Here is a 21,748-nt window from a genome sequence, read left to right on the forward strand (position 1 = left end):
TTAAGTGGGCAGCAAGGCCCAATCAGGGGGCCAGGGAGGGGTGGGAGGAACAAGGAAGGGGCAGAGGGGATCAGGGGAAGGAAAGCTGCAAGACGGCAAGAAATAATTAAATAAAGTCAGGAGCACGGGATGGCAAAACTCACCGGAGCCTTCAGGAAAATTAGTGAGCCACGCAATGAATGGCTGGGCCAGGCACTCAGCAGTGTCACAGGCAGGGGGCAGCAGGCCACTGCCCTCCTTAAGGCAGGAGCGAGAAAGTGGATATACACTCTTGAAAAGGAGGCAGCAGGGTTCACCCTGTTGATCAGGGATATGAAGAGGTTGTTTGCAGCAATAATAGGGGAGCGAGGAGCTAAAATATGGGAACAATCAGGATACAACAGGGTAAAGCTGAGTACAAATATACACAATGGAGAACCCTTTAATACCTCAGCGGCCATGTATGGAAGGTGCTGTACCCGACACCTTGTAAGTGGGGTCGGTATTGTCCCACACGATGAAGACAGATCAGGACCTGGCAAAATATATATGACAGATACAGGACCATTGGACGGTAGTGACTCGTAAATCGTGGGATGAATACATGCCCATTTTGTACTATATTCTGGTCCGAGGGCTTCCCCCTGACTTGTAGACTTCTCTAGATAAAATAGTGGGGATAGAAGCAAAAGGGTGGGCAGAGATACAATTGACTATCGTACACGATTGCAAATGGAAGTAGGAAAGAGAGAGAGGGAGTCCGCAGATAAGGCCAAAGGCAGAGAATAAGCAAGTGAAAAAGAAGCTAGCAAAGCTCTCTGTGGGAGGGGTAGTGCTCACCCGGGCCCCATAGAAGTGTCTTTTACCCAACAGGGGGGTTCCCAGTAGGGAATGGGACACAGCAAGTAGGGTACAAACAGCCACAGTATGCCCCGCCACTAAAGGGAAACACTGTAACACAGGATGTCTGGCCCTCACACGTAAAGATCAAATATGCAAAGAAACTATTTGGCAATTCAAATTACATTCACAGTTGCTTGAAAGCCTCTTAGTGACCTGGGAGAACTCCCCTTCCCCAGGATTTGAGGACATTTCAGCTCCAATTTTCAACAAAAAAAAGAAACAAGGAAATCCATTATGTAATGCAATCTCAGTTAGTTCTGGATGTATTCAATGTCAATGTAAAGTTTTGTTAACCACAGTTCCAATAACAGGACAGCTTCGTATTTATTTATTTATTTGAATTTATAAAGCGCACAACTTCCCTCAGGCATCGCAGGCTGTTACAGAAAGCTTACTTGGTTACATAAGTGCTAGCAAAAACAAACATACATGGCAGCATACACATGCTTAAAGTCAAATCAAGTGTCAGAGACATGCTGCCCATCCCATGTTGCAGTTTAGCAGCAGCATATAAATGCATAAGGTCAATTTCGGTGGTGGTAGAAACATGATGGGTGGGGGGTGCGGGCATATAGCATAGCAGGTGACCATAAGGGGGTGAGGAACACAAAGAGTACACAGGCGACAAAGGGAGTTGGTGGGGGGCACACAGGCGACCACGGGGGGTGGGAGGCACACACAATACACAGGCGGCCAAGGGGGTGGGTGGGGGTTCTCACACAGGCATTTAAGGTGTACCTGTAGCAGACAGGTAGCTGACAGGGGCCTTAGGAGTGGGCCCTGGAGGGAGGGCCGGCCAAGCCTGCCAGCTCTCCCATAGGCCAAAATGAACCTAGCCACAGCCAATCAGGCAAGACAACCACAGACAGAGACTCAGGCACTCAGGTGCATGCGGGGGTGGCTATCTTGGAATAATAATAAAATCTCTTGGTGATATGATTTTCCACTTCACCAGAACAGCATCAGTATCATTCCCAGCCACAATTCTTTGTCACAACTTCCAGTTGACCAAAAAGAATTACCACAGTTCAAAAGAAATAAAACACCTGTAAATGTTAATGAAACAGTTCTTGGTTAATGCTTAATATGTCTCTCTTTACAAGATTAGGAGTCACAGAAGGTATCTTCGTCTGGATGACTTCACAGCACTTCTACTTCCTCTTCAACAACTTCAACTTCTACAAGAGTTACCATGAGAGCCTACTCTCTTTGCCTCATAGCATTACACGTTCATGTGTGCTACTGAGGTCTCAAATCTACTGAAAACCAAATACCATCACAGCTTCAGTACTTTGTGACTTCAAACAGCTTTTGATTGTGACAAGATTCACTTTCAGGTATTTCAACAACTTCAAGTTTACAAGACACTCTTCCCCTGAAACTTCCTTTCAGAGGGGCAGCCTCTGTGCCTTTCTTGTCTGTCTGCAACCAACAACAACCTAGGATTGCCTTTGGAACACACTTCTCTATTTCTCCTATGGTCTCTCGTAATGTAGGTTGTATGAACTTCAAAGAATGTTTATAAGTAGCAAACCTCCCTTCCCCAACCTTTCCTTTATTCCTCTCCCAACTGTTAACCACAATAATTACCCAGAAGCTTTGTTGCCACTCTCTTGGCTTCAGGTCATTTATAAATGTTTGTAATGTATTTGTAATGCGCATACACAAGGCTCGTGGGCATAATAGCGCAGGGACTACACACAGAAACAGGGTCACAGAAAGGGAGATGGGGCCAGGGGAAGATTAACTAAAAAGAACAGTTTTGAGGTAATGTTTACATTTACCAAAACACGTACAGGCTCTTAAGTCAGGTGGCAGATCTTTCCATTGACTTGGCGCTGTCTAAGTGAAGGAGCTCTGCTCTACAACAGCCAACTTTGCCTTAGCAATGAGCAATGGTTTGGAGTTATTAGATCGAAGGTATCTACTTGCCGGCAGCCATGTCAGTTTGTCTGCAAGGTAGCTGGGGATCTTTTAATGTAGGCATTTGTATGTGATGCAGAGAGTCTGATACACCACCCTTCTCTCCGTCGGGAGTTAATGAAGTGTCTGTCTTGCATTGGAGATATGATCAGATTTCTTTAGGCCTTCCACGACTCTCACTGTGTTTTTTGGACAAACTGGAGGTGGGCCAACTCACCTTTACAGGTTCCTTGGAGGAGACTCGCACAGTAGTCTATGTGGGCTCCAATGATCACCCTGGCAATGGTGGCACAGTTAGACCTGTTGAGAAAAGGCCTAATTTGAGCCAGCAATTTTAGGTAGTAGTCTGAACTGGAAATAAGGCTGCTGATGTGTGCTTTCATAGATAGTTCCTGGTGAGTGTTTTGATAATGCAGCCTGTAATGTTAAAGGCTTGATATTCACTCCCAAGTTTTCTTAGCCGGGCAGCTGTGCCTGCAAATATCAATTCTGTTTTATTTGCATTCATTGCAAGGCCATTAACCCTTATCCTGGATTCAATCCGGTTATACACATGGTTAACCGTGAGGGTGTCTTTAGCATAGTTTCCGTAGAGGCTGATCAGGCACTTATTGTCATCAGCATAATTTGCATACAGGGTACCATTTTTATCCACCATTTAGAAAAGGGAGATGGTTTAGATGTTAAAGAGCATGGGTGAAACGCACGCCCCTGGGGTAACCCGCATGGCACCAGATAGCTTTCAGCCATGGCATCATTACAGAAAACCTTGGCCAATCGACCAAAGAGGAATGATTTGGCCCAGTTGGCTGCATTGGGGGAGAAGGAAGCTGTGTCACAGAGCCTCTGAACCAATATTCCATGGTCTACCATGTCAAACGCAGAGGGCCGATTGAGCCGCATAAGCATAGCTGTGCTGCCCTTATCAAAATGATGTAGGATATTTGATTTAAGGTCCAGCAAGGGGGACTCAGTGCCATGGGATTTCCTAAATCCTGAAAGATTGTGGGATTCCAGAATTTCTTGCACCTGTATCTGGACTACCTTATCCATGATCTTTAACAGAAAGGGGATATTGGTAATGGGGCAATAGTTCTCAGGTAAAGCCGGGTCCAAAGATTTTTTTAGGAGTGGTGAAATCCATGCCTATTTGATGAGACTGGGAACATTGTTCTCTTGAAAGGAGCGGTTGATAAACTTGGTAATTAAAGGTAAATGTTTTACTTCACAAGTCTTAATAAGCACCGCAGGACAAATAACCCCCTTACAAGTGGTCGGTTTGAGGCTGGACAGTATTACAGAGATTTCTGCTTCAGTTACTTCCTTGAAATAGAAGAGTGGAAACATGTGAGAAGGTGGATCTTTGTTGGCAGTGGGCTGGATGGAGTCTTGGGTAGTACAGTTCATCTTTAGCTTTTCTATAATCCTATCAAATTTGCTTCTCATGGCTTCCTGTATGCTCGTACACCATGTGGAGTCTTTCACAATTTCTGTGGAGGCCGGTCAAGGGGATTGGAGTTCTCTTAAAATTCGGAATAGTTCCCTGGTACTGGACGATGCTTCAGTAATTCTATTGTCATATGATTGTCTTTTTCCCTCATAGATGGCCATTATATACTGTTTGGCAGCACAAGTGTAATCATATTTATTGGCCAGGGACAAATTATTTTTCCAAAGTTGAAAAATCCTTTTCTTAAGGGTTCTAAGTTTTAATATATCAGTGCAGAAGCAGTACTTGGATGGTGTAGCCTTGGTGAATCGTGTTTATTCTGGTGTTATTTGGTTAAGTGACGTTAGCACAGTCTGATAAGCTTTGGCCAGGTCACTGGCACTGTCAAGATCATATAGATTATTGAGTGTAGAAGAGATTTAAGGTTCTGATGCCACTGGCGTGAGCTTGCGTAGGTTTCTGTATTTAGACCACCTTCTGGCTACTTGATTTTTAATATGCTGGATATGCTGGACAGTGCATGGTAAAGAGAAATGTATAAAAGAGTGATCTGACCAGTGGCATGGTCTTATATTTTCAAGGTCCACCTTATGTGAGGCCAGCCAGTCCAAGGTCCTTCCTTTATCATGGGTGGCAGACTCCACATATTGAGAGAACCCCAAAGCGGTCAATGTTGAGGTGGCAAAGTGGTCCATTTTATCGGAGGGGTCGTACAGCCCCAGATCCAAATCACCCAGTAGTATCAGTTTAGATGAAGGTTTAAGAAGAGGAAGGATTACGTCACTCAGGTGTATCAGAAGGTCTGGCCTTTTTTTGAAAGAAAGATAGATAATAATACTATTAATGGTCGTCTTTGGATCCCTCCTGAGCTTTACAACTATGATTTCATAGTCTTCTACCGCAGTACCAGAAATGTGGTGGATCTGGAGAGAGGCCCTATAGCTACTCCCCCTCCTGCGCCCTGTTGGTGATCTGCCTGCAAAATCTTGTAACCTGATGAAATTGCTAAAGCATCTACAGGACCAGCCTCAGCATGAAGCTAGGTCTCTGCAATTGCACAAAGATCAATTGCTGAGTCTTTCATGCATTCAGATACCTCAGTGGCATTCTTCACCAAGGAGTGAGTGCTGAGCATCATGCTTGCATACTTGTATTTGGGCAATGCTGAGATGTTATTTGGGTCACAATACTGTTTAGACTTTTCTCTGGCTTTGGGAAAGGTTAGTTTTAGTCTCAATCAGGGGAATACCTTGTTCACTGTTAACTTAGCAAAGCTTGCTCTCTCCAACTCCAAATAACAATGTTTAAACACTTGATATTCTCTTTTTTAGCAATTGTTAACTGTGTTAATTAAGATTCAGAGATTGATCTTCCTCCTAGAATCGTAAATAGGCACACGCAACCACTTTTTCATGGTTTTTTCAAAGTTTTAAGTTCAACAATTGCTTTTTGTAGCGTTTTTTCCTCACGCGAGTGAAAGAGAGACTATCCGATCACACGCAAGTGCTACAATTCAAGTGTTCCTTTGTTAAAAGACTCAACAATCAACTTTGCATCATTTCTACTTATGCACAACTGATTAATTAGCTGAATACTGTTGCCGCGCAGGGCTCGCACAAGGAATCAGAACGCCTGGTTTAGCTCACTGGCTTATGTGTTTGTTTCTCTGCATTTTGCACACGTCTACAACTTCTGGCTTCACTTGGGACCCACACCCTTCCATTCTGAAGGCCTCTACGGTCCAGCCACTCAATTAAGGAGCCTGTCTCGCTTCTGAGACATACGGCTTAATGGCAGCTCCTGGCCACGGTCTTCAACGCGCTACCTCCTGTGCAATCTCTGCAATTAGGCTCACATGGGGAAAGACAGCCTTCGCACACGCCTTCCGATGCACAGCCTCTGCACACCAGAGTTTGGAAGAACAGGACCCTCACAGGATAACCAGGTAAAATCTGCTGCATCAGAGTCCCAGCGTCCTTCTCCCACTTCTGCCTGGATTGCCCTCACTGTGTCTTCTTCCTTCTACTTCCAATCCTACTGCATACACTCCAGCCACAGTTCCAGCTCCTCTCTATTGCCTGCACCTGAGGGGGACTTTAAGCCTCTCAGCGTCCCTCAGGTGTGGGCTATCAGGCTTAATTGCCTGCTTACTACTACAGCATGACTGTTCAGCCCCCTGCCTCATCCCAGTACTTATGGGATTATTGGATGTATAGTCCCCAACAACCAAATCAGTTTGTTTTAGTAGCCTCATGGGTTTAAGGGTAGAAATATTTGCCTTAGAGTTCTTTAAGGATGATCCATTAGAATTCGTTTTTACAGAGGAAGACAGTTTATTTAAGGCAATATGTTTAAATTCCTTTCCGTTATACCTTTGAGAGTAAGTAGAATTTGTATCCTGAAGTACTTTGAATGGTCTTTCTGTTGTTAAGGCTTGTTCAGGTTTTATGGCATTTGCGACCAGAGGCACAGATCTGATATGTGGTTCAAATACATCATAATGACAATAAGCCATTACCTGTTTTGGCAACTCTAAAAGGTTCTCCCTGTTAAAGGACACATACTATGTCTCATCCCACTTTGTCTCCTCACCACCCTGGGTCCTGTCTCCTCCCAGGTGATCCTCCCGTAGTACACCACCCCAAAGGTCAGGATGAGGAAGAGTCTGCCTTTCCCTGACCACCTGGAAGGAGACTTAAGGCAGGGATTTATTGAGGGATATGTATGAATCATCACAGTGTGCAGTGCAATAAAGGAACAGTACAGGGCAGATTCCATCATTCTTTTGATTCTGCTTGCAGACAAAGGGTACAAAGTAGACAAGGTGAAGCTACAGTATTGCCAGGAAGAGGTAGTGATGGCACAGTGATGACAGCTTTCCTCACCCGTAGAAAACCACAGGGACACTAGCCCCTGAAATATTACAATGGGTTTTAGACCTTGTTATGCAGGCTCACATCTCCTGTAAAAAAGCGATTGCGGCTGCAGCATTTGCCATAGAGAAAGCAGAAATGATAACAAGGGGTGCCCCATAATTTTATACATGGAACACTCTCGATTTTCGATACTTTAGGTATCCAAATCCATGTTGACCACTCAGTGGGCCTAGGGATACGAGGTGATACTAACAAACCCAACAATTGAGGTTGTTAGATGTCGTGTAGTGAACCGAGCAACATTATTAGCACAACCAGCTGCCCCAGGAGACTACGTTCATGACCGTGCCTCCTACATGGATACAATGGAAGGGTTCCCCAAGGTGAAGGAGGAAGTGATAGAGGGGGGACATACTCTTTCTTGACCGGTCCTCCATAGATGCAGGCATACAGTGCTGCAGTGTGTTTCACAAGGAAGGAGAATTTGCCATTTGCTCTCAAGGGCGATTGCCAGCTCATTATTCAGCACACACGGTGGAATGCATGGCCTTAATAACAGCATTAGACATACCAGAAGGTCACATGGACAATATGTTTTCAGACTCGGCTTGCGTCACCTCCACGTTGCACTCGAGGTTAGCCCGATGGGAAAGGATGGGGTTCAAGAGGAGTGATGGGTTCAGCATACAGAATTGCTGGGGCTGCTAATTGAGGTACTGACACTCCCAGTTGAGGTAGCGCTGGCACACAGGACTTTATTTCCCAAGGAAATTATATGTCCGACGGATCAGCAGAAAAAGTGGACTATCTGCCTGGAGGCATGGCTATATTATATCGAGGTACAAATGAGAGAGTGCCCATGATGGTGTTGGGGTCTAAGCGACCCAAGAGCTCCGAGACTACAGAGGCCTTTAATACACTGCCCATTGTCCAGATAGTTGAACTGCAGGGAGAGGGACCCCAGGAGGAAAAGGAGCTATAGATTAACATATAGGAGCTATAGATTATCAGGAAGGAACCACCACTGACTTGGTCTGGAGGCAGAACAGCACAGGGAAACCCATCATGCCCAGAAAATTCCTTAAGGTAGCATTAGAGCAGTTACATTACCTGGGCACATGTCAAAATAACACATTGCCGCAGAGATAAATGAAAGTTGGTTCATGCCCAAGCTTTATGAATTGGTGACTGAATTCACAGACGATTGTATGATATGCCAGGAATTCTTGGCTGGGCACATGTTGAAAACTGTTAGGGCAACACTTTTGCGACCGGAGGGGCGCTTTCGGGACTTGCATATTGACTTAGTCAATATGCAAGACAGGTGTGCTTCCTATAGGTACATGCTTGTTCTGGCTTGTCCTTTTTCATGTTGGCTTGAGGCGGGACCCTGTGCCCGTAATGAGGCAAAATTGGCAGCTACATTTTTGGTGGGGTGGTGTACCAGAGGTAGGGAATTTGTGATAAATTGAGTCCAGAAAATGGGAAACAATTTGCCAATGACATCTCCAAGGAGGTTACAGCCTTTCTGGGGATAAAGCACCACCTATGCTCAGTGTACCACGCACAAGACACAGTTTAGTAGAGTGTTTACATGGCTTGCTTAAAAAACACTTGGCCAATCTGACAGTGATACTTTCCAAAACATGGGTGCATTGCTTACCGCTGGCTTTGTTTGAACTACGTAACTCACCTCTCCCTCCTTTCATGTACAATTTTGGCTGCTAATAGCTCAGCCCAGATCCTTGGTGAAGGATTCCATACATACTTGATAGAATTTACAAAATCTCTTAGGTACATATCTTGTTAGGTGCACCCACGCCCAAGCCGGCCGGCTGCAGAGACATCACCCATAGATACACAAGGAGAAAACACTTTTCCACCAGCTGTGCCTCTTTACCCAGAGGACAGGATATACATCAGGAACTTTGTCAGGCAGTGAAAAGAGCCTCACTTTACCGGCCCCGATACGGTCATCTATGCAACACCCACTGAAGTAAAAGTTACTTGACTCCAAACCATGGATCCACATTTCCGACGTCCGCAGAGACAACAGTGCCGGCTCCCTCAGAGAAGAGGAGCACAACTTTCATTGACTTTTTTACTTGCTATTAGGTTTTACAGGAGGCCTGTGGAGCAGGTGGATGATTTGTCTTGCAGTAGTGTTTGTAATAATAGAAGCAGAAAAACACTATGCTATGGTTTGTCCTGGCTTTTTTCTGTGTTCTTCTGTCTCTTTCTTTTCTCTGGTTTCCATTATATAAAGGGTCAGGCTGCACTATCAGAAATATTGACAAACATGTAAGAACAAAAAGAAGCTTATTTAATGAAGATATGTTTCACAATGGCATTGGGGGAAAGAAGGACATGGCATCTGCAATGTGTGGTTTGATAATATGTGACGTGTGGGGTGAGAGATGGCAAATGACACTTGTTATGTGTGCTCGCTCATCCCACACATCACAGGGACACCCAAGCTTTTCCCGCCCAAGGAAGTAACAGTGGGGGAAGAGTGGTGCATAATGCACTTGTCTCTGTGCAAGTGCATTATGTACTTGCACAGGTCTTTTATAGGGATGAACAGTGTCCGTTCACTGGATAGATGAAGGGGAGAATGTGTATGCAGATAATTATATACAGCTAGAGAGAATGTCCAGAAAGGATGCTACTAATCACATAATACTAGAATACATAACAGACGGTGTTCGGAAAGGAGACCAGTTGTCCATGATTAACAGCAGAGTGCGCTGCAGAAATTCTTCAGGGCATCAAATTATATGGTACCACATAAGGCCATTAATTAGGATACAGGGATCAGTGTTTCATGATGGGAAATTTGAGGGAGGATGTGATACAGTGTCGGGCAGAGGAATTAGTGGAGTTTTGGGGGGGATGTTGTACCAAACATAAATGATAGTTGCAGGGCAATATGGAACAAATATATACATGCTTTGACCTAGATAGATGAGAGACATCAACCTGTCCACATAAAGCCACACGATTTTATTTATGTTTCGGATGTATGGGGTCAACATACCTGGGGGCTAATGCAGGCTGCACCAAGGTGATGAGCATTCCAAAACTGCATAGTAGAACAGCACTGGTGATGGATCATTGGTGAGCATGTGGGACGCAGGCGTACACCCAGCTGCCTCTTGATTGGTTGGGATTGTGCTCCCTTGAAACGCAGCACAGCCCTGCCCTGGTAATACCTCGAGCAGACCTGATGCCCTTCAACAATCACCCAGCGATATTAAAAAGAAAGATGATGTAAAAAGAAAAGGCACAAGAAGGGTGGGCACACGCATTGAACAGAAGGAGGCACAGGAGTAATTACTGGTCAAGCGCATCATCACAAAGTCTGGCTGCCATCCCATCACAATTTCAATTATTTTGAAAGGCTTGAATCTTCTTTGCATACCACTTGCTTCCTAGGGGACAGTCAGAGACTTCTGTCAAGTGGTTCCAAATGACCTGTTATTAGGTCTTACAATGGGCGAACTCGACAGAGAAGGGTCTCAATACAGTGAGGGAACAGCTTTGTGCAGTAAGACTGGTAGCACTTTAAAATCACTAAGTATTGGATATGTTTACGGCAATGGAGGGTGGCATGTGCCACAAAATAGGCTGCTGCACTGTGATTCCGGCTAAGGACACAGCCAATGGAATGGTAACTGAATCCAAAGAGGAAATTTGCACACTCCATGAGACAATGACGAGAGATACGCATGCTGCATCATCACACAGTTGCTTAGACTCTTTGCTTGCATGGGTTCCCACATGGTTGGCGAACATCTTTAAAGTGACTGTCCCAATGCTCGTTCTGGTGGTGCTCATTACCCTCTGTGCTGGCCAGCTGATTTTGCGACACAGTAAATGTAAAAAGGGGAGAAAGAGCTATATAATGTCCATGAATGTTGGGGGGAAGGAGGTAAAGCACAGGGTAAAGCATTGGATGCCACACAATCTCTAGCAAATGAGTGTGATACACAACTGTTACTCACAGTGTTACCTGCAAATGTGAATTGTATGGTGCGTTTTGGGTGGTGTGCTCAGCTGATAGGTAGGAGTGTATGATATAGACTCGTCCCTAGGGGAATAGGAGGAAGAAGGGGGTCTGAGAACAGGGTATTGATGTTGTGGATCATTCCCAAAATGGTGAGTAAGATGATAGTGGTTAAATAGTGTTGATTGATAGATCAATCAAAGGGGGAAATGCAGTAAAGATGCAGATTCAGCATTGCCAAGGGGAGTGCACTTACCATTTGTGTGACTTACGGGGAAAAGGGAAGGGGCATCCCGAAAGGTGAAACATCATTGACAGCTGCACAATGTAACTTAGGTGCTGTGTGCACAGTTTCAGCTAGAGAAGTCCAGGGTCGAAGAGCGTGGTTGGGGACACCCGGCGAGGACGGCGGGATATAGGGATCAGGGGCTGGGGTAATGCGTCTTGTATTTTGCCAACATTGAAATTTTATCTATGCTTGGAATTTGTCATTGCTCAAAACCCAGCTACACTTTGAAATTTGCCACAGTGTTGAAACTAGTGCACTGTGAGTGTAGCCACAGGTTCAATGCCAGCTGCGCTTTGAATACTGTCGCAGTCGAATTTAGCTGCACACTGAATACTGCCACTGCCTTAATCAAGCTGCATCATCTATGTAGCCACTGTTTTGAATTGAGCTGTACTTGGAATCTTACCAAATCTTTAAACTAGCTGACTTGATTGTGATGATAGTGCTGCAGGACTATAATCTTGAATCTAGCCACCAGAACAGAGACAGTGATCTATCCACCATGCCAAGGAGGTATAAGGTTAGGGGAGGCGCACAAGGAACCTGGCCAAGCCCTCTCCCACCTTGGCACCCTCCACACATACAGCCCTTCATGGGAATCCTCCCATTCCCATCCACTGCCTCATACACCCTCTTCTGTACCCACTCACAGACCTCCCCCCAAATGATCCCAGCCATCCAAAACCCAATCTTGTGCCCCCATTGCCCTTCATTGCCCTTCTAATCAAGGTCTTCACATCCCTAAGTGCCACCCGGCCTACCGTCACCAATACCCCACACTCGGCTGCCCTGCCGACCTTCACACACATGCCAGAGGTGCCCAAAAATCAGTGAAAACACAGAATCTGCAACACCCGGACCCTCTCTTCTGTGCACACATCTCCCTATCCCCCCAGATCGCTGTCTGCACCCCTCGATTACACCATTACAACCTCACCCAACTCACCCAACCCAGAAGAATCCCTCTTCAATACATCTCTCAACTTTCCCGGCACTGACCGCGTTCAGCCCTCTCGTGGCACTCCTTTGGAAATGAGCAACAAAACCCATCTCCAACCTTACATCCTCCATTCCTGCCCACCCCCATTAATCTACAAACCCTCTCGGCAACCCAAATTGCCGCCCTGCACTCACACAAGACTTCCTTCCCACCGCTGACTCCACACCCCTGATGAGAGCCTGCTCTGCATCTCCCTCTTACTCAAACCCTCCACTCCCCTCCACCACACCATACCTCCTCCCAAGAAACCACACATCATGAGCACTCTTCTCACACATTCAAAGATTGCTCTTAGTCCTCCCACAATAGAGTCCTCCCCATCCCCCAACAACATCACCCCTCCTTTCGTCTCCCACACTCCTCCCCTAACAGCCCTCCCTATTCCCCCTATGATGCCCACTGATCTTCCCCATGGGACTCATCCAGCATATACCCACCCCTGCCCCCAATCACCACTAGCCCTCCACCGCTCCCCCTTCTAGGGACCAACAACCTCTGTCCCTCTTATCAAATGTCATGCATCCTAATTAACGCCATATCTGTCGCCAAAAACCGACACAACATTTATGACTAAATTTGCTCTGAAATCCTCTTCATCACAGAAACATACTTCTCTGGTGACTTCGGACCCATCACATACAAGGCATTTCCTCCAGGCTACACACCAATCGTGTACAACAGAACCAGCAGAGTAGGCGGGATCACCATCCTCCACAAACTACACCTCATCATCTCACACTCCGAGGAACACTACCCACAGCTTCTTACTCATAAACAGAGCTCTCAGGTATAACAGAAACTTTGCTGATTCTCTCTGTGATTCCTTAGCGCCCATCCTGGTCACTCACCCCTCCCTTACCAAGGTAGAAGATTTCAACGTATGATTTGATGCCCCACATAACCCCATGACTCAATCATTCCTAGAAAACCTGGAAAGTGCCATACACACTGCAGGAAGTACCCTAGATGCAATATTGAGCTCCTTCAATCTGATCTCCTGGCCCCCAGACCACTAATCTGGATGGTCCACACAGCCATCCTCTTCTTGCTATCAACTTCAATCCCCCGTACCCACTTGACTAACACTGGTTTGTCCACCTGCTTCCCGCAGTGGAGCAAGGTAATAGTAACCCTGGACTTGGCTGACACCCTGCTTGCATCCTTTTCCAATATCCCGATCCCGGGAGGTCTGTACTCAATCATACATTCTGACCTTTGGCTCTCCAATGCCCTCAGACCACTCACCCTCACCAGATCCTCCTCCCATAAACACGGACCTTTCACTAGATTGTTTTCCAATTCTATCAAATACCTCAAAACACTTAACCAAACCTGGAGCACAGATGGTGGGTCCACACATCTCCCCAGAATGGAGCAGCTTACACCAGTCAGATCAATGCCTACAGGGAAGAAATCCAGAAGGCCAAACAAATCTTCTACTTAAGCCAAATCTCTAATGCCTGTAACACCAGCAGGGAACTCCATAAGATCATCTTAGAATTTAAGACCCCTCTCTGCACCCCCTCCCAACTCTCAAGTATTTCTGTGGAAAGAAACTGCAGCATCTGCAATAACCTAGCAATGTCCCTGCCCCGATCTCCTCCAACTTCGTACGACTCCTCAAACCCGCACCCGCCCACTATATCCTCTCCTCCTTCTCTTCCATCCCTCAACCCGAATTCCTGAAGCTACTTGCTAGCTGCTGCCCACCTAGATCCCCGGGAGATCCATGACCTCCCACCCTCCTTAAGCGTATAATTTCCTCAAACTTTGAAGGCAACATTGCGAGATCTATTGTTAACTCTTACCTCACCTCTGGCATATTCCCAGCAGATTTCAAGATATTGCACATCAAACACTGTTTCATGTGATTCTAAGGAATTACATTTTAACAATGAAATTATAATTGAAAAAATACCCTTTTTTTATTTAGGAGGGGTCCACCAAAGCCCTCCATTTTCCTACATTTGTAATCCCACCTGAACCCCTACCACCCCCACCCCATATCTATTTATTTTTTTGACATTTTGTTCATTATAATTTCATTCATTATTTTAAATTCGTTAAAATCACTGCATACCATCAAACACCTGCTAAAAGAAATCTCCCATGACCCACTCATTCCGGCCGATTACAGACCTTTCTCTAACAACCGCTTCATAGCCAACCTTATTGACTGAATGACCTACTCCCAGCTCTGCCTCTTCACTGAAACCAACCTCCTCCTGGACCCCACCCAGTCCAGCTTCAGACCCCTCAGAGGAAATGAATCGTCCCTAGTCTCCATCTGGGATGACCTCAAAATAATGGCAGACTCAGAACGCTGTGCTGCACTTATTCTCCTCAACCTCTCAGCAGCCTTAGACACTATCGGCCACTGCATCCTCATGGACAGCATTAAGGTCAATTTAATCCTTCCACGCTAACTTATCACAAACCACCCTCCTTCCTCCCTTCACATCGACCCCCCACCCAGTCACCAACAGGGTACCACAAGGTGGTTCCAATCCCCCCTCCTCTTCAACCTCTACCTGAACCCCCTCCATGCAATTGTGTGTTCACATGACCAAACCTGTTACAACTACACAGATGAAACCCAGATCCTCTTCAGAATCCCTAAGACCAACATCTACCGCAAGCACTTGCATTCCATTAATGTGCAGGTTGTATGTTATGCCAAGGGAATCATCACCTCTGCCTATGCAAACTATCCCAGGTCCACCCATGAAAGCTTCATATACAGAATGTCCATCCTGAGCCGGGACCTGGAAGCTGGGAAGCATGGCAACACATGGCTCATTGGTGAGTTCAAATGCCTGTGAACATGCATGCATGTCACACACAGACAAATACACCAAGCCAACTAATGACAACCATTATCATCTCCCCAGGGGACAGTGCCTACCCTCTGAGCACCTACATGATGATGCCAATACGGAACCCCACCACACCACCCCAGGTAACATACAATGCAGCCCATATTGCAACCAGGGCCATAGTGGATCGCATATTCGGAGTGCTCAAGTCACGCTTCCGCTACCTTGACCGCTCTGGCGGGCAGCTACTATATGCACCCCCAGTAGTGTGCAGGATCATTGTGGCAGCATGGGAGGGGAAAGGGCACATAGCGAGGCAGCCCGTACCCAGCTTGTGGCCACATTCTTCACCTAAACTCCCACCCCTGTGGAGTGCACACAGGCCTGGCACATACTAGGTGAAAAGCGATGATGACAAAGGGACAGTCAACTGTCACAACTATACCACCCTGAGAATGTGTCCATGGAAGTGCTACATTGTGTGCATCCCTAGCTACTTAAACATAATCAATCCTGTGTGACCAAAAGGAGCACATGCAAGGTGCATATCCCACCACCCCCTGCAAAACAGGGTGTAAAAATACTGGTATGTCACCCAAACCCTCCCAACCCCCATGACCCCTGTCCGCCACACCATGCCATGGCATGCAACGGCAAAACAGCAAACCAAATGAAAAACACATGACACAATCGTCATGAAGTGCTACATGAGAAATGTAAACAGGCACAAGACAATTACACCTGACATGGAATCTGATGAAATGACTGACCAAAACCTCCCACCCATAAAAGGTGTGGCACAAATGCATGTCACCAGTGGGACAAGCAACAAAAGAGCAAAGGCCTGTTGCCATGCACATCAGGCAATACAAATTTGCCAATAGAAACACTGTGTGCTGCGTGTGTGTCCCCTGCAACACACCTCTCACCAGACAGCACAGTGAGTGTGCTTTGCATTGGTGAAACCCCTTGAGTATCATGAAAAATAAGTACAATCAACCAAAAGCACCCTGTGATGCATGTAGACGATCGAGGAATTGAAAGTGATCATGCACTGCAGGGACACAGTATGCTTGAGAAGGCAATCTGGGTACTGACCCTCAGTGTCCTGTACACATCACATGTGAACATTGCCCTCGTGGACCCCCAAGTGTGTTAAACCACACCAATCCCTTGATACCTCAAAAGCAAACCCAACACAGGATCATCCATTGACCAGCATAACATATCATGTACAGAGTACCCCACATCAACAATGTCAGACAGTGACCAATCACTGTAGCCCAAGTCTCCCAATGTGACATTGTCACCACACAGACCTCTCCCATCATCAGTGTGTGTTTCACAGCCAAAGGCTGCACGCTACCACCTACAGCAGGAAGTGCATCAACAACATAGACAGGCAAGTCATAAAAAACATCACAAGCAACATGATAAATGCACAGTCAACAAAATACTCACCAAAATGAAGTGCAGACATGCATTGGAGAAACCATCCGGAATCCCCACTAGGGGTGTATACACAAGTAGGACTGCAGACTGGCCACAGATATGATGGAAGCCCAATGCCCCTGTGTAAGATGCTGTCACACCGAGCCATCCTTGCAGGCCCATGGAAAGGGGAAGCAGGAGTGGCATATGTGTCAGGACCCCAAGCCACAAACACAAAGCACCACCACCACACTGTCACATGAATGCACAATAGACAAACAATAATTGGAAAAAAATGGCAACATATGACCCGGGGGACACTCAGGAGGGGGAGGTACAGGGTGCACCTCAACACCCACATGTGTTGATGTTGAGATAAAAAAAAAATCCTCCATGGGATCAACACCTGCACGGCCCGACCTGTGTGAGAGATAATTCGTCGTCGTCACCCTCTGGATGTAAATCAGAAGGTGGACGTGGCACAGTTGCCTGACCACGCCTATCCACAGCAAGTCCCTCCATGGCAGCAAGCATGCGGGTCTGGTAAGCTTGGCTGGTAAGCCTGGTCCTGCGTGGCTATGGCACGTAGGTCTGCATGCAGCACATCATGTGATACACATGCTTCCTCCTGCAAGGTCTCACGTGTATGATGGAGTTCTGCCTGCATGGCCTCACATGACATACGGAGCACCTCCCAGTTTGCACGGAGTTCAGCCGAGATGGTGTTTTCAAGCTGCTCCATGCTCTCTTCTGACCGCGTCCTCTGGGGCATCATGAGCACACCCAGAGTAGATCTGAGGAATTGGTGTTCTTCCCACAGAGCCTCCATGTGTGCTTCTGCCCCAGCAGCAAGTGCTTCACGCAGAGCCACCATTTCAGCCCGGCATGCCCTGTTGGAGGCTGCCATGCCTAGCCTGAGTGAGCGGTACATGGACTGCATTGCCTGCTGCTGGAGCTACACCTGCCTCTCAGGGGTGACGATGGAACAGACCACACTTCCTATGCCTTGAGCCATCATCTCAACTGCTCCCCCCTGTTGCTGTGCTATGGCATACAGGGCATGCTCCCACTCAGTGGTCCCCGGTGGCCCACGGCCACCGTGTTGCCAGACTCTACACCTGCTGGTCCGAAGGAGCCGTTGGTCTTGCTGGGTTGGCACCGTCCGCAGCTGCAGGACTGAATCCCTCCATCGACCTGATGCCCCAGGAACATGAGCAACTGGTGTGGAGGGTGAACATGCACCCGTAACCACCCCAGGCAGACATTCCAACACTGCCTGGTCCATCGAGGGCACTACCCTCACTGCAAGTGTCGCAGACAGAAGATCATCCACTGCAGGATCACTCACCGGTGACGACACGTCATGATGCACATGCAACTCAACATTGTGGTCAGAGAGTTCATCAGAACTTGACTCATAGTCAGCCCTGGACATGATAGCCTGGAGCAATAATGGGTGTTCGTGGTCTACCACCCCACGACCACCACTGGTGTTAGTTTGGTGACATAAACCCAACACTGTGTCTGGAATCACATCCTCATCCTCTGCCTACAGTGCCTCATCACCTGTAATGTAAACAAAAGAAACATGCGCACACATGTCAGCAGCACATACCACACACATAGACATCACAACATCAACAGCCAACACATTTAACAGACATGTCACACACAACTCAAACTCTGACATGCATCCAGTGGCATTGCAATGGAAGGGTATCCCGAAAGCAGAAATTGATGTGTGTAAAATGTGAAGCCTACACATGAACTGCATGTTGTATATCACCTGCATCACACACAACCTGTGGCAGGCACTGATCCAAGGCACTAATGAGAGATGCCAACAAAGAGATGGCACGTAGCATAAGCATGGTGGAACACTCAAATAGCCACAGCTGCAAGTGAAACCAAACACACCATGACACATGTAATATGCATGTTGACATGCAGAACTCAACAACCATCACCAATACAAAGTACACGTGTCACAGGATGCACCTACGCTAGAGCGTTTCAATACAGTGAAGGCCAGAACATGGTTCAGAAGTGGTTGGGTGCAGTGCAGTGCATGTGTACCGCCTCATCTTCCAACGTTAACACATACGTAGTGATGTCAATCTCTTAACATGACGACAGTGTAAGGGCAAGTGCAGCCATCATGTGCAAAGTGCATACACTGGGTTGCATGGATACAGTGAACCCCCCACCATTTGGGGAATTGCAGGGAGGCAGTGCATGGCAATGATTGGTTGACCGGAGAACAGTGCATTGGCAGACAGTGTTGGCATGCGTCAATTGCATCTTGTCAGTCAAATGACACTACAGCAGATGAGAAGTGGACATTAAGCAGGACACATGAGGAACCATCAGTAGAACACCCATGCATGCAGAAGCCACAACACCAATTGAACAGAGGCAGGGGGCCTGTAACAGGGTGAGGCCTGTGCACGACACAGACGAGGAGACCCTAAACATGTGCATGATGAGGGACTGAACCAGAGTGAGCATTGAATGGATGACCAAATGCCATGACACTTAAATAATCCTGGAGATGTACCACGATTATCAGCCTGTCAAGGAGCCATAGGGGCATACATGGAATCCACATGGAGCATGAATGGGCACTCATGTCCACAAGAGCCACTGCCATCTGCACAGTCTGAGTGAGACACACTGCACCAAGGACAAAGTATGTTCACCACGGTACGTGTTTTGCAGGTCTGCAGAGGGAAGTGTGCATGTACACCGGAAAGAGGAACAGGCAATAGCAGTAGTCCAATATGTAACTCACCAGTGCCATGTTGAAATTGAGCTGTAGGGGGTTTGAGAGGCAAGGAAGCGTGCCCGTGAGGAGGACCATCTTGCAGGCTGACCACACATACACGGCACTCATGTGATCAGATAAGCAGAGTGCTGAGTGCAACAACATCACAGGCCGCATGCAGACATGTGAGTGAGCAGGAACATGATATGACATGAAATGATAATTAATTCATATCTTGCTCGTACACAGATGTTTCAAAGCACGACCAGGCAAAGGGAGGGGAACAGGGGAGAAAACAGAAACAACGATCTTACTGAGCCCAGTGACATTGAGAATACGCAAGTGCATGTGGAGTGAAAGGGGGGAAAGTGCATGGGAGGGGGGACAAATTGGAGAGTGCAGAGAATATTGAGGACAAGATAAATTATAAGTAAATAAATAAATACACATGGTTATCTAAAACAGTGGAAGTGCTGCCTGTGAGTGGCCAAGTGCAAGGTTAGTCAGAAAGGGAGTATCTGATAAGTGCAGAAGAAGAGGGGGGGCTGTACAGGTACAGATACAGTCCCCAGTGCGAGGCGTGGCCAAGAGGCAGTGCAGGAGGGTGGCAGGGTGAGCAGGTACCTGGGCCCGAAGGGCAGAAGATGGCCAGGTGCAGCATTGCTGAGAGAGAAAGCAGGTCAGCAGGGGAAAAGAGGGGCAAAGGCAGAGGCGAAGAGGAAGGTTTTGAGGAGTTCCGGAACCGTAGATGGTTCTCAAGTTTCAAGGTGGTAGATAGGCAGTTCCAAAGGGAGGCCCCCGCAGAAGATAAGGATCTACCACCAGCTCGTTCCTTTGAGAAACGGCTGACCCTGAGGGAGTTTGAGGTGGAGGAGTGGAGGGCTCTAGAGGGGATGTATTTACGGAGGGATAGTTGAAGGTAATTAGGACCCAGGCCCCAGAAAGCCTTGTGGACAATGCAAAGGGTTTTAAATGTAATCCATGCAACCACAGGGAGACAATGAAGGGATTTCAGAGCCGGAGAGATACGATGCTAGGGCTTGAGGCCCAGGACAAGTCTCGCATTCCTGTGCTGGATTAGTTGTAAAGGGTGGTGAGTGGAGGAAGGTAGATTTAGAAAGAGGCTGTTAGAGCAGTCCAACCTTGAGAGAATCTGAGCGTGGGAGACACGGAGCTTCTGTGGGAAGGAGAGGAAAGGAAGAGTGCCCTTAAGGAGGTGCAGTAAGAAGTTTGACTTTTTGGTGACATCAGAGATGTGTGCGGAGAAGGAAAGTGTGGAGTCAAAGATGATCCGAGGTCCTCAGCTTTGCTTGTAGGGTCAGGAGGAGGGCCAAGGGAGGCTGGCCGGAGAGTGAGGGGAAGGGATGGAGGGGGTGTACAAATGATGGAAATCTCAGTCTTGTTGGTGTTTAAACAAAGATCATTTGCGGCACACCAATTTTGAATGGCGATTAGGCAGTCAGAGATAATGGAAGGATGGGAGGTGGCTGAGGGAAGCCTCAAAACGAGTTGGGTGTCGTCAGCATAGCACTACAAATTTGAGCAGAAAATGGAAATTCAGTAGGCTAGAGGTGCCAAGTATTGCTTGAAAAGCCAGGGTGAGAGGTTAGACCCCTGGGGAACACCGCAGGAAGGGAGGGAGATAGAGGATAGGAAGAACCCAAGTTGTAACTGGGAGGGTCGATCAGAGTGAAAAGAGGTTAGCCAGGCCAGAGCCTGATCGGTGCTGCCCAGATTGTGACAGAGATGATTAAGCAGGGTGGAATGGTTGATCGTGTTAAAAGCAGAGCAGAGAACAAGTAGGATGAGGACAGAGGGAGTGTAAGATTCAAGGTTGGAGAGCAGAACATGTACCGGAGGGGCAGCCGAGTGGCTTGCATGTGAATAGGGTGCATGTGTGGTCATAAGGACAGTCCCTGTGTGCATCACATATCCTGCATGCATCACAACAGGCACGCATCAGTGAAGCATTGCATGACTCACACATGACAACCATGTATACATAGCATGTAGTGGCAGGCAAGCACAACACATCACACAAACCAAACACGCATGTTCTGGACAAACACTCATAGACACTCACTGAACGATGCATCATAATCCATCATCTCTCCCACTCCACGGTTCTGTCTCAATGAACTCTGCAGCGATCTCCTCATGCTGAGTGAGTGCATCCTCCTCTGGTGCTGGCCCACTGCCATTCACCTGAGTCATGGCATAATTGGAGGCACGCTTTTTTTTTGCACAGCGTCGGAGGTCATTCCAACGATTGTTTCAGTCTTGAACTGTGCACACCTGGAATCCCATGGCA

Source organism: Ambystoma mexicanum, chromosome 8, assembly GCF_040938575.1.
Source record: "Ambystoma mexicanum isolate Mex_15411 chromosome 8, UKY_AmexF1_1, whole genome shotgun sequence".
Taxonomy (NCBI): domain Eukaryota; kingdom Metazoa; phylum Chordata; class Amphibia; order Caudata; family Ambystomatidae; genus Ambystoma; species Ambystoma mexicanum.